Raw genomic sequence first — 13,673 nt, 5'->3', positions numbered from 1 at the left:
ATATATATATATATATATATATATATATATATATATATATATATATATATATATGTATATATGTATATATATTTATATATATATATATATATAAATATATATATATATGTATATATATATATATATATATGTATATATATATATATATATATATATATATATATATATATATATATATATATATATATATATATATATATATATATATTTATATATAAATATATATATATATATATATATATATATATATATATATATATATATATATATATATATATATATATATATACATATATATATATATATATATATATATATATATATATATATATATATATATATATATATATTATATATATATATATTTATATATATATATATATATATATATATATATATATATATATATATATATATATATATATATATATATATATATATATATATATATATATATGTGTGTGTGTGTATATAAAAATATATATATATATATACAGTAGAAATTTTTTTATTAAAACATATTATTTATTGTTTCGGCATTTACTTTGAGGTAAGACATGATGATATTATTAAAGAAAACACTTGCTTTTTTACCACTCGAGTTTATTTTTTACTTACCCCCCCTTCCCCTATCTTACCCCTCTCCTTATTAATATATAAAACATTTAATTATTAATTGTGTTTAAGTTTAAAATTTTCTTTTATAATAAATAAAAACAAAGTCTCAGTAAAAATCTTTATTTGTCATTATTTCATTTTATATTAACATAATTCATAAACGTATTCGGTTATTATGTACAGGGTAAGAAATTTATTTTGTTCTTTACTTTTAATTAAAAAATATAAATATAATATATCGTACTAAAATTTGTTGCATCACTACTCCCGTGTCCATTCCGTTTGAGTCTTCAAAAGATAACCTGTAATTTAAATAAAACAATTATAGTCTCATTATTTAAATACTTTTTATGTATTTAAAATGCGTCAGGTGAGATGATGCATCTATCTTTTTTAAACAAAAAATATAGAAATCTGATCATTCCAGGGCTAACGACCTGACATTTAGCTCTCTTAATATGGCTCCAGAGTATCTAAAAAAGCTGTGTATTCCGTACGAATTGCTAGATAGACGTTTCACGCTTCGATCGATTACAACGACTACGGGTAAAGTCATCTTACTAGCTCCCAAATAGTATACTAAATTTGGAGAGTGCGGAACGTTCTTCCACTACTAGTAAGAAACAGTGAGAGTGAGGTGATTTTTAGAAAAAAACTAATGACGCATTTGTTTGAATATCTGCGTTGGGAACAGGATAGGATCTAGTTTGGGCCAGTAAAAATTTTCTCAGAATTTTTTCACTGGTGGGAAAAAAACACGCAAACTCCTCAGGAGAAGCTGCACTATGTACTGTCGCCAACACAACTTCCGTTCCACTAGAAAAGAGTTCAGCATTTTATGTCCTCGCTTGATTTATAGTACCAATGTCCTTTACTATTTTTCTCAAGAAAGGTGTTGCCTTATATAGTTAATATTTTATTTTAATGTATGTTGGGGTTATCTAGTGTGGGCTAGTCAGGAACTCAGCATTTGCTCATTCCGGAAAAAAACAAGTAAAACTCCTCAGGAGAATTCGAACTGATGACTGTCGTCAACAGACCTTCCGTTTCACTAAGAGAGGGTTCAGCATTTTGTGTCCTACCTTGGTTTATGGTACCAATGACCTTCATTACTTTTATTAAGAATGGTGTTGCCTTACGCCGCTCATATTTTATTTTAATATGTGTCTGGAACAAGAGAGATAATCTTTTGTGGACCAATCAGGAACTTGTCAGCGTTTGTTCATTGTTGGGAAGAAACCACGTAAAACTCCTCAAAAGAAGCCGGGATATTGACTGTCGCCAGCAGTCCTTCTGTTCCATTGGAAGAGGGTTCGGCATTTTGTGCCCTAGCTTGGTTTATGGTACCAATATTCTTCACTATTCCTTATCAAGTAAGGATGTTTGACTAGATATATTAATAGAAAGGGAGATTAATAGAAAGGGAGCTAAGAGTGTCTCAGGATGCATGAGTTTGGCGTTTCATCTTCTCTACCTACCCCTTTAGGAAAATGGTGTAATTATTGTAGTGGTGGTGGTGATGGGAGTAAATTTACATAATATTTCTTACCCTGATCAGAATATTGCCCCCAGTAGTCCAGTGGTCTTGTTCATACTAGTCTTCAGTAAGTCTGTGGTCTGAGTTATGCTCGCCTCGGCTAGCGTCTTGGCAGAATCCAGAATACCGGCCTGGAACAGCACATAAACAATTGCGTAAAATACTGGCTACATAACAAAAATGGAAATGGCGTTCTGGCGTTTCCCAGTATGTAAAAATAATCCGGAGTTAGGATCTTGCATACATCCAAATAAAAAGGTCTAATCTCAATTGAATATAGATGGCTGTTGTGAACCCATATGTACTGACTGTGTAGGACTAGGAGTTCCAATTGATGTTTGTGTCAAAATTTAATTTTTGTATAAATGTGAGACTGTTATAATTTAATTTGAATGACCTGATGATGGAATGATTATGCTGAAACCGGTGGTCACGAAAAAGCGTTTATTTAAGTATTATTACACAAAAAAACGATGAATGATTAGAAGTGTGTTATATTACCATGCCACAAAGTTAACAATGCTTTTAATATACAAAATATGGTGTTCCATCGACCTATCGACATATACCTATTAATTTAATATTTCACTATAAAAAATATTTCTTAAATTGAGGGCTTGTATGACAATGTGTACTCCTGGTGCTATATTATGGATTCGAAACATTTGCTCAAACAAAATGAATCATTAACTCCGGGTAACACAAAGAGCAATGGAGAAAAGGATGCTTAGGGACAGAACAACAAATGTTTGAATAATGGAAAATACTAAGGCAATAGATAAAAGTGGAACTGAGATAGATAGACGAAAAAGATGCTTGACTGGAGGCCTGGAAGAGGACGCAGAAGCGTGAGCAGGCCCCAGGCAAGATGGTTTGATGACATTAATAAAGTGGCGGGTCTGCAATGTAAGAGAGTCGCGTCCAACAAAGAACTGTGCATGTTCAAGAGGGAGGCCTTTGTTCAATACTGGACATAAGAAGAAGGCTGAAGTAAGTAGATATTTAGAATAAGTAGACATTTAGGATTTTTATGGAGTGTGTGGAAGTTTTTGGTGAGAGTATTTAAATGATTTTAATGTTTTTGATTTAAAATAAACCCTGATGATGACAAGGTATTGGCGAAACCGGTAGGTTGAATTGTATTATTAAAAAAAAGTGGTGAAAACAAGATTAATTAATTTCATAAAGATATTTAGATGCTAGTAGACGGTGTGTGTCAGGACAGAAGAGTGTATGGTATGGTAGGAGTAGTTTACAACATTTTGAGTGTGTCCAAATACTTGTTCACAAAATAAATCTCACTAATAAATGTCTCTAGTGAAGTTCTAGTGATTCAAGAACAAGGTTTCTAAATTGGTTCATATAAATAGAACTTCCAAGAATTTGAGTAGTTTGGTTGTCAATAATGGGTAGAATTGGTAAATGTTACACGTGTGTAAAGTGATCACTTAAACCCTATGACGGTCGTCAGCCCCGTAAATGCCCAGACTTCCATATTCTTCTTCATCTTTGATGAGATGTTAAAAAATAGTAGGAGTAGTTGTTAAATAATTGTTGAAATCGACTTACATTTACGACCACAAACACCAAAGCGAGGATCAGAAACAGCCTGAACAACATTTTGAATAAATTTCGGTACTACACGTTGACACTGACTAAACTTGAGTTTCTAATGGTGTTCGTTGGCCCTATTCATCTTATATATCATCTAAAAATGGCGATGAATTCGCTCCAAAGTAACCGTGGTCTATATCGTGTGTATTTGAACAGTTGGCAGAACAATGTCTAGTTCCCGGTTTACGCCATTATCTTCCATTTCCCTGTATACAACTTCAATTTGTTCAATAACTTATCAATATTTTGACAATGCGATAGGTGTACATCTTTATTTTCCATTTATTAGGGTGACAAAAACTCATAAATGATGGATTAATAAAGAAATATAAAGTAAAGTTAATTTTGGAAACATAGTAAATGGTGCTTTCAAATAGGTTACAGCACAAAAAAACTATCAGAGCCCTGGTACTAAACCATGTGGAAGTAAGGCATGGAGTTGTCAAAAAAAGGATGCAAGTACTCGTAGACTGAATGCAGTCGAAAAACGATCTTTGAGACGAATATGTAACAAAATGATGTACGATATCTGTTTGAATGGCGAAATAAGAAAATAATGCAAGGCTAAGATAATCACTGAGATGTCATAAAAAAATGACTTATATTTATTTTCATTTTATTTATTTATTTATATTCACCTCCCCCCCTGGGAATCGAACCCGGGACCGCCAGCACGGTAGCTGAAAACCCCAACCATTACATCGCAGGGGCGTAGGCAACGGTCGTAAGCCCCGATGTCAAAAAATAATAGATATACTTACTACCAAAAACTGTTTTTTTTAAGGTTGCACTATATCGTATTAGACCTGCCATTTTACTAATGAGATTCTTCCGTATACATTGGACCTAACAGAATATTATGCAAATTGAATTTAAATTACATTAAGGAGACCAGACTATCTGGAAACAAATACACGATGTCGTCTTTCACGGTCTCAAGATAAGAGGCCAATGTTAATAATAAATTACCTAATTTATTCTGGCCTAAAAAAGGTAATTAATCTATTTTTTCTAACACACTTGGCACACATTCCTATCGTATTTTCATGACGTCGTTTCTCCGAATAAAAAGATTTTTATGTATATCTGAAAACATTTCTTAATTAAATGTGCATGTTTTTTCATATCAAAAAAAAACTTGTGAACTGTAAAAATTTACACAAATCAACCATATACACTGCCGCGAACTCATACATTAAATGACGTGTGTGTAAATGAAATGTGTGTGTGTGTGTGTGTTTGAATAGAGTTTGAATAAAGTTATCGGATAGAATGGTGAAACGTGTGTGATACGCGTGTATCTTTGACGGGAAAATGGAAGGCTGGGAATTTACAGAACTCACAACCTGTCAAAGACTGGTTTAAGTGATCACTTTTAGACGCGTAACATAAACAACTGTGCTCATGATTGACAACCGCACAACTCATATTTCGGAAGTATTTATCGTTCAATTGACACCTTATTTCACATGAGTCTTTGGCGCCATCTATGGTTGAGTTGAGTTTTTTTATTATCAAAGACCTGAAGGTTTATGAATAAAACCGTATGTAAGATTCTACCCTTATAATTTTACAAACTAGAAGACATTTAAAGATGTTGAGAACTTTATATTCTTACTTATTTATTGTAACTGCAGACAGTTGGTAGAATTCCATATTGAATTGTTGGGTAATATATCCAAAATAAAACAATGTTTTTGTAGGATTGAATTCTACATTTATTTATGTATATGTTAATACGTGGCGCGTTTCGTCTTCTTAGGACATTATCAAACACTCATACCACTTAAGATATACATTGATAATGTAGAATTCAATCCAACAAAAACCTTGTTTTATTTTAGATATCGCTCACTCCTTTCAAGAACGTCATTATTTTAAAAATCGTCAATTTTCAGTTGTGCATGTTTTCGTTATGTCCAAAAAATGTACTATATCCCAGCAAAAGAGGCATATTTTTAACTTAAAATTTACCCGCTACAGGTCAGAAAGTGATGTTTTGCATTTTGAAGAAAAGGTATTGTTTAATGATTTTTTTTTACTGAATATTTTTCAAATGGGGAAAAAACATTCATGTTTAACCTAAATAGTTAAAGAGTAAAAAGTTCAGTAAGTGGCTTGATATTAATTTTTAATACATTGTATTATATTTTTAAACTTTAAACCCGTTCTCCTGAAAAATCAAGTTTTTTGATTTATGACGTTCTTGAAAGGAGTGAGCGATATATTACGCAACAATTATATTCATACGTTGAAAAAAAAAAGTAAACTTGAACACTCAAAATATTTTGATTTTTTTATTTTAATTTTACACGGTATTTTACATTTTATCATTGTTTCTTAAAATTTATTGTGAAACAAATATTGATGCATTCAGGATAATGATGATACTGAATGCATCGAAACACGTGTCATAAAATATTTTAAGAAATTGTTAAGAATTTACGAATTTAACTTAAAATTTTGATCTGATAAATATAACCAAAAAGTAAAAGATGGTGACCTGATTTTGGTAATATTACCGAATTGGTCAATGCCATTATGTGTTATGTTTTACAGTAATTATTGGAGCAGTTATCGCTATGCAAAATTTTGATGTCAATAATGTAAACGGTTAATGACTCCTTGATGTTGACTTTTCGCGTAAATGTCTTGTTTGGTTATAATGGTCGTAATACCACCTTTGCAAACATATTGGAAGTCATATTGGAAAATTGTCAAAGCATTTTTATTTTATACATCCACATCGACAAATTCCTAGTGACTAATCTATACATCAATATTCATTATGTTTTTAGCCGATATTTTCATTTTATTAAGTAGGAGAAATTTAATTTAATTTAATGTTGGGTGGGTATGAAACCCAACAAAAAAATCTCAATATTATTAATATTTAAAGCATTACTTTGTGGTTAGTCATTTTTACTTATTTATTTTCTTACGAAAAATGTTAACAATATTCATATATAACCACTCATTTTTATGTCTACCGGTTTCAAGACGTACCCGTCTCTTCGTCAGGACAATCACTACCACAGCATACAAACAATACTACCCTTCACTACCATAGCACTATTTACACACTTAAAACTACATGAAATGTTCAACACATGCGATTCTTGGTTGACCCGAAGACAAACTTGCACTAAAAGTTTCAGCACAAACATACGTTACGAGCCGAGGTCAAAAGCACAAGTGCATGTGTTAAACATTTTGTTGTAGTTTCAAGTGCGTTAATAGTGCTATGGTAGTGAAGGGTAGTATTGTTTGCATGCTGTGGTAGTGATTGTCCTGACGAAGAGACAGGTACGTCTCGAAACCGGTAGACATAAATATCTCGGTGAGTGGTTATATACTAATATTATTTACATTTTCGTAAAAAAATAAATAAGTAAAAACAAAACAAATTACTGCCGTAGAGAGACTCTCGACAGTTAAACTGGTGACGCGGACTCGATTCCCGCTTAGGGCAAAATATTTTATAAATTAAATGCATTGTTTACATTTTGGTATGACAGCATAACACTCTCCTTATCATTCATCGTTCACATTGTGTAATACAACTTTTTATTTCTTTTATTTATTTAAAGGAATACGCAAAACTTATATTTTAAGAACTTGTCTGTAGGTAAAAAAGTAAGGATAGGGAAGGTGGAAAATCTACCACGAACACCTATTAACTAACTAACTAACTAACCATCACGCCGCTTCCCCGCAGGGGTAGGCAGAGAGAATAGAACGCCACACCACTCTGTCTTTGCAAACAATCTTCGCCTCTTCCACGTTCATGCGACTCCTAACCTGACCACTTTCAAGTATTTGGCATACCTGATCGTGCCATGTTTAATAATAATAAACATTTATTAAAAATTGGTATGTATTGAACTTATTTTGTAATTGGCGGGAATCGAACCCGCGACGCCAGTTTCGTTTTGTTTTTTAGGTATCAACTTTATTGATTTATTGTGAATTGCATTTTTAAGAGATACAAACTAAATATAATATTAATTCTTGTACATCATAAGTAAGGAAAATTTTCTAAAGGAAAGGCAACTAACAAATATTAAAAAAATATATAAAAATATATATATATACATAATTAAGGATACATTTATATTGTATTTTTTTTTCACAGACGTATTTTGGTATTATTGAGCACCGATATTGTTTAAACAGTTGTTTTGACAAGCAACGTATGCATAAAACTTCTTTAGATTATAAAAATGATCAAATAATGCGTCGTTAAATTTTATATCTTGAGACAATGTTGTGAATAGTACTTGTTTTTAATAATATTTTCTCTAATTCATGGACACGTCTTGTTTTACCTTCGGTTGACGTATGTTTACTCTTAAATGACGCAAAATGGAAGCGAAAGCTGATAATAAAACACACAAAGGTATAATACAGTTAAAATATAGTTCATAAATCACATTCTTCGTTACATTTTTTAAAGAAATAACCAGCAAAACAGAGGCTTTAATGATTTTTAGAAGTTTATCTTCGAGTAGGATAGTAAGGATAAGGAAGGTAAATGTGAAAAATACACCACACCCAACTAATTACTCAGACTAATTGAAAGCAAAAGTTTCTTGAATTTATTTAGCAATTGGCGGGAATCGACCCCGCGACGCCTGTTTCGCAGTCGAGCGTCTATCCAACTACGCCAGGGTGCCTGCGTGCGCAATATTTATTAACAAAAAAACTCATACTAGTTCGCAAATCCAAATACTAGTTTGCAAATCTGGATTATCTCCAATTTGAATTGGTGATAATCCAAATTTATGGACAAGCATTTGAACACACTCAAAATATTGTTAATAAATTAACTGGTCAAATTATTAGCTTATATAAGAATATGTTAAGGTTGTTTTCAAGCGTTTTTCATGTATGTGATAATAATCCAGGACTCGGACTTCACATACAAATGAGAGAGTTTCTGCTACATAAAAAGATTCTTTCATCTCACCAATCGATGTCTCTAGTAAAATTCTAGTGATTCAAGATCACTTTGTTTGGAAATTGAACCATGTAATATAGAAGTTCCTAGAATTTGAGTAGTGTGGTTGTCAACCACGAGTAGAATTGATGAATGTTACAAGTGTGTAAAGTGATTACTTAAAACAGCCTATGACGGTCGTAAACCCCGTAAATCACCAGACTTCCTCAGTCTTCTTCATGTATGTAGAGATGTCAAAAAATAATATGAAAAAATACTCCTATAATTGGAGATAATCCAGCTTTGTGAACAAGTATTTGGACATACTCAAAATGTTGTCAATAACACACTCATATTAAGAATCAATTATCTGTTAACAGATAGATGCCCTATCGTTGTGTTCCTAAATAGAAGACTTTAGGGCAGACTGGTAAGTAGACGACTTTAGGTCAGACTACCAAAGACAAGAATTTACAGCTGTAAATCGACATCGCAGGAGGATAATCCTTATTGTAAACAGGGCACAAGCCAAAAAGAATTAGTAGAATATCCATTTGAACACAATAACACATTAATAATAAGAATAAATTCTCTGTTAACAGATAGATGCCCTATCGTTGTGTTCCTATAAATGGGTAAATAGACGACTTTAGGGCAGACTACCAAAGAGATGAATTTACAGCTGGGAATCGACATCGCAGGAGGATAATCCTTATTGAAAACAGGGCACAAGCCAAAAAGAATTAGAAGAATTTCCATGTAAACACAATAACACATTAATAATAAGAATAAATTCCCTGTTAACAGATAGATGCCCTATCGTTATGTTCCTATAAATGGGTAAGTTGAGAAGTAAACACCTTCTTTATCTGGCTGAAGTGTTTATCATCTTCGTGCATCTTTTCATAATATCTTGTTAGCTCGACAATACGAGCACACAACCTGTCTACTGACTGGTGTAAAGAAAACTGATAGCTGTACTTCCTGTACAACGTTCAAATTAATCTCACATTATCTAACGTGTTTTCATTGCAAAGATAATCATTAATCAAACATGTTTAATCTAGTTATGCAAAAATAACCAAAAAGCAAATAAATTTCATATAATAATGCAAAAATAATCAAAAAGCAAACAAATTTCATCTAATAATACAAAAATGATCATAAAGCAAACATATTTCATTTCGAGAAATAAAAATACTTTGTGTTCTGATCCACTCACATTTTTATTTAACCAACTAGTTTCGGCAACAACCTGTTGCCCTCTTCAGGGTTACATTTATTACTAAATATATATATATATATATATATTTTTATATATATATTTAGTAATAAATGAAACCCTGAAGAGGGCAACAGGTTGTTGCCGAAACTAGTTGGTTAAATAAAAATGTGAGTGAATCAGAACACAAAGTATTTTTATTTCTCGAAATAATATATCAAGATGATCCACAAAGTTAATGCTTTCAATATTCAAAACACAAATATATTTCATCTAATAATGCAAAAATAATAAAAAATCAAACATATTTTATCTTAGAATGCAAAAATAATAACAAAGCAAACATGTTTCATCTAATAATGCAAAAAGACTTATTAATTCATTCATTATTTCATCTAATTATTTCAACTTAAAATGCAAAACAAATATTAATTTTATTAATAAGTATATGGTATGTGTATATTAGATGTGTCGCAAATGAGACAAAGCATCTATTGTACACATTTTATACGAAAAGTATGTAAACCTGAGCATTCCAGACCCTTACAACTTGTCATTTGGCTGATTCAAATAACCGGGGCTTATGACCTGGCATTTTAGCTGGCGTAGGTGATCAAGAATGTTAAGACATGTGTGTATATATTTTTATATCCATTAAATAAGTTATGTAAAGATGTCTTTGTATTTTTTTCTCACGCAAAGTGTTATTGTTTTTGTTTTCGTAATGCATAAATTTGTTAAATTGAAATAAACAATATCGTGTGAAGACGGCCGTTTAAAATTTAATTGTTTATACACTCATGGTGTTCTCGGTGGTGGCGGTGATGTGAAGTTCGTGTGATTTATGCCTCCGTCATAGGGGGTCCTTATTTATACACCTTCTGACCCTCAAATGGCCTGACCTCCTGTGATCCATGGTCGCAGCCTAGCACATAAATTATCACAAGGTGCAATGAGAACTACAATCACGTATTGTATTTTTGTGCCATAAATTGATTGTTATTTTTGCTACGTATGTACTGTTATTTTAGACCATCGAAACATTGTTTTTCCATAGATTGTACACTAGAAAAATAAGTATTCTTAATGTTTTGACATATCGCTCACTCCTTTTAAGAATCAAAAATCGTCAATTTTCAGTTGTGTATATTTTCGGAATGCCCAGAAAATGTACTATATCCCAGTAAGGAGGCATATTTTTGACTTAAAATTTAAATAGAGAAAAACCTTCAGGTTTTACCTAAAAAGATCTGTTGCACAGTAAAAAGCTCAATAATATAACTTGATATAACTTTTTAATGCATTGTATTATATTTTTAAACTTTAAAAACGTTCTATTGAAAAATCAAGTTTTTTGATTTATGATGTTCTTGATAGGAGTGAGCGATATCATATTCATATTTTTTTCGACATCTTACCATAGAAGAAGAATATGGAAGCTGGGCATTATTTACGGGGCCTACGCCGACATAGGCTGGTTTAAATCCCCAGACTTCCACATTCTTCCTCATATTTGTTGAGATGAAAAAAAATATTTAAAAAATAACTCCTAAAATTGCAGATAATCCAGATTTGTGAACAAGTATTTGGACATACTAAAAATGTTGTAAATATCATTTTTAAGCCTATGGTGTAATAAATATATGTAGAACCCTTCGAGATATGGCTGCATAGAGGCATATTCCATGTATCTTTCGGCTTTTGCTCCATATCTTTTTATAATATCTTCATTTTTTATTCTGTCATACATTGATTTCGCCTCATGTTCGTCCTTCTTTAGCCAAATATAAGGTTTCAATAATTAAATTTCAATTATTGGATTAATCGAGACACATTTAGTATTTTCTTTAAATTTCCTTTTGGGTATTTTATTTATTGTTTCGGCATTAACTTTGTGGTAAGACATGTTACAATGATTAAAGAAATCACTTGTTTTTTACCACTTGAGTTTTATTAAAGACTACTTGTTATAGAAGTTAAACTTCCATCATTCAGGTCTGTATAATAACATTATTATTAGTTATTATACAGACCTGAATGATGGAAGTTTAACTTCTGAAACATGTAGTCTTTAATAAAACTCAAGTGGTAAAAAACAAGTGTTTTCTTTAATCATTCCTTTTGGGTATTATTTCAAAGTTTGATTATTGAAAACAATTAGTTTTTATTTTATTTCTTTCTTTCTTTTAAGCTATCTTTTAAAAGCTTACATTAATTGAGACAACTTTAATATACAAAAATATATAACATTTCGAATTTTGGATTAATTGGAACTCCTTTAGAGTTATAATTTAGAAGTTTTGATAAATTGAAACACCTTGAGTATTTATTTTAAATTACGTATTAAATTATCGTTCCGATGTTTGCATTAATTGAAAAACCTTTAGTTTTTTTATTTACTTTAAAACTATGATTTCGAAGTATGAATTAATTGAATCACCTATATTTATTCTTAAATTTACTTTAATATTATTATTTCGAAAATGAAACACTGACAAATTTTTTTTTCCTGTTTATTTATCATTTCAAAATTTGCATTAATTGAAACACCTTTAGAATGTTTATTTTTATTTTTAATTAATGTTTTACTTCGTTTTTTTATTAATGTTTTATTTATGTTTTTTTAAAAAAAAAAATTTAAATTCTATGCTAGTTTCGATGCTATTACTTCTTTTTAAATTTCATTCTACGTTGAAATTTCAAAAATTGGATAAATTGAGACATCTTTATTACATTTTCATTCAAATGTCCTTATTTTCAAATTATAATTTTGCAGTTTGGATTAATTACACGAAGCGATGAAACTGTGTTCGTTTGGACCTTCATCTTCCGACTCATATAATTCGTACGTGTGGCTATTGTAAATCGTTTGAGCCTCGAAAGCGTGGAACTCACACTGTGTATAATTGCTCATTTATTCCGAGAGTCGACCAACTTATATGAAATATACAAATTCACATTATTTATTCTCACATTCAAGGCACCGAGGCATTTTTCTACCTCTCAAAAGCCTAAACACTAGTTTAATTTGTATTGAAATTCAGCTCCGGTTAAAAGTTATTCACCGATTACTTTCATTTCGAAATTAAAATACGCGCGTATTCTGTCCATATAATTAAAAATATAACAGGTAGACAGGTGTGTTTTTTACCGCATGGCAGCGCCGTCTGTTGACCTTAACAGCAGCATAAGCAATACCAAACTATTGGACAAACATACACTTACATTTTTATTTATATAAAAGAGATATAAAACAATAGATAAATATTTGTATGGTCATTCATAAAAAAGGTAAGAATATTTTTTTTTCGGTTCGATAAGATGTGAATCGAAAGAGTAAAGAAAAAATAGTAAAAATAATACTGAGGCAAATGTGGTTGATAATAGAAGCAGACGACGACCGAGGAAAACTTGACACGATTAAGTATTTCAAATACTTTAATGTGATCAGGTCAGATGTCGGAATAATCGTCGGGTATGTATGAGGAGATGCATGAATGTGGAGAAGGTTTGCAAATCATACTGATGTGGCATTTTTTTTTCTCTCTGCCTTACCCTACACAGAAACGGCGTGATGGTTAGTTAAAATAATAAATAACACTCTCCTTACCATTCATCGTTCACTTTGTGTAATATCACATACAAGTTTTATGTGGTATTACACAAAGTAAACGATGAATCATAATTAGAGTTTTATAAAACCATATCACAAATTTAAGAGTGCTTTTTAAATATAAAATACT

General features: G+C 30.9%; 1 long non-coding RNA gene across 1 annotated transcript; it reads right to left on the bottom strand.

The window, feature by feature from the left end:
• Positions 1 to 722: 722 nt before the first annotated feature.
• LOC148309153 (uncharacterized) lies at positions 723 to 3,861 on the bottom strand. Its single transcript, XR_015837574.1, has 3 exons — positions 3,725 to 3,861; positions 2,168 to 2,286; positions 723 to 920 (listed from the first exon to the last, which is right to left on the bottom strand). It is a non-coding gene; the product is annotated as an uncharacterized LOC148309153 (long non-coding RNA).
• Positions 3,862 to 13,673: the final 9,812 nt, after the last annotated feature.

The sequence above is a fragment of the Brachycentrus maculatus genome, unplaced genomic scaffold (assembly GCF_059751285.1).
Source record: "Brachycentrus maculatus isolate JH-2025_06_01 unplaced genomic scaffold, ASM5975128v1 h1tg000138l, whole genome shotgun sequence".
NCBI lineage: Eukaryota > Metazoa > Arthropoda > Insecta > Trichoptera > Brachycentridae > Brachycentrus > Brachycentrus maculatus.
Note: the sequence above shows the minus strand (reverse complement) of the source record. Positions and strands in the feature narration are given on the sequence as shown.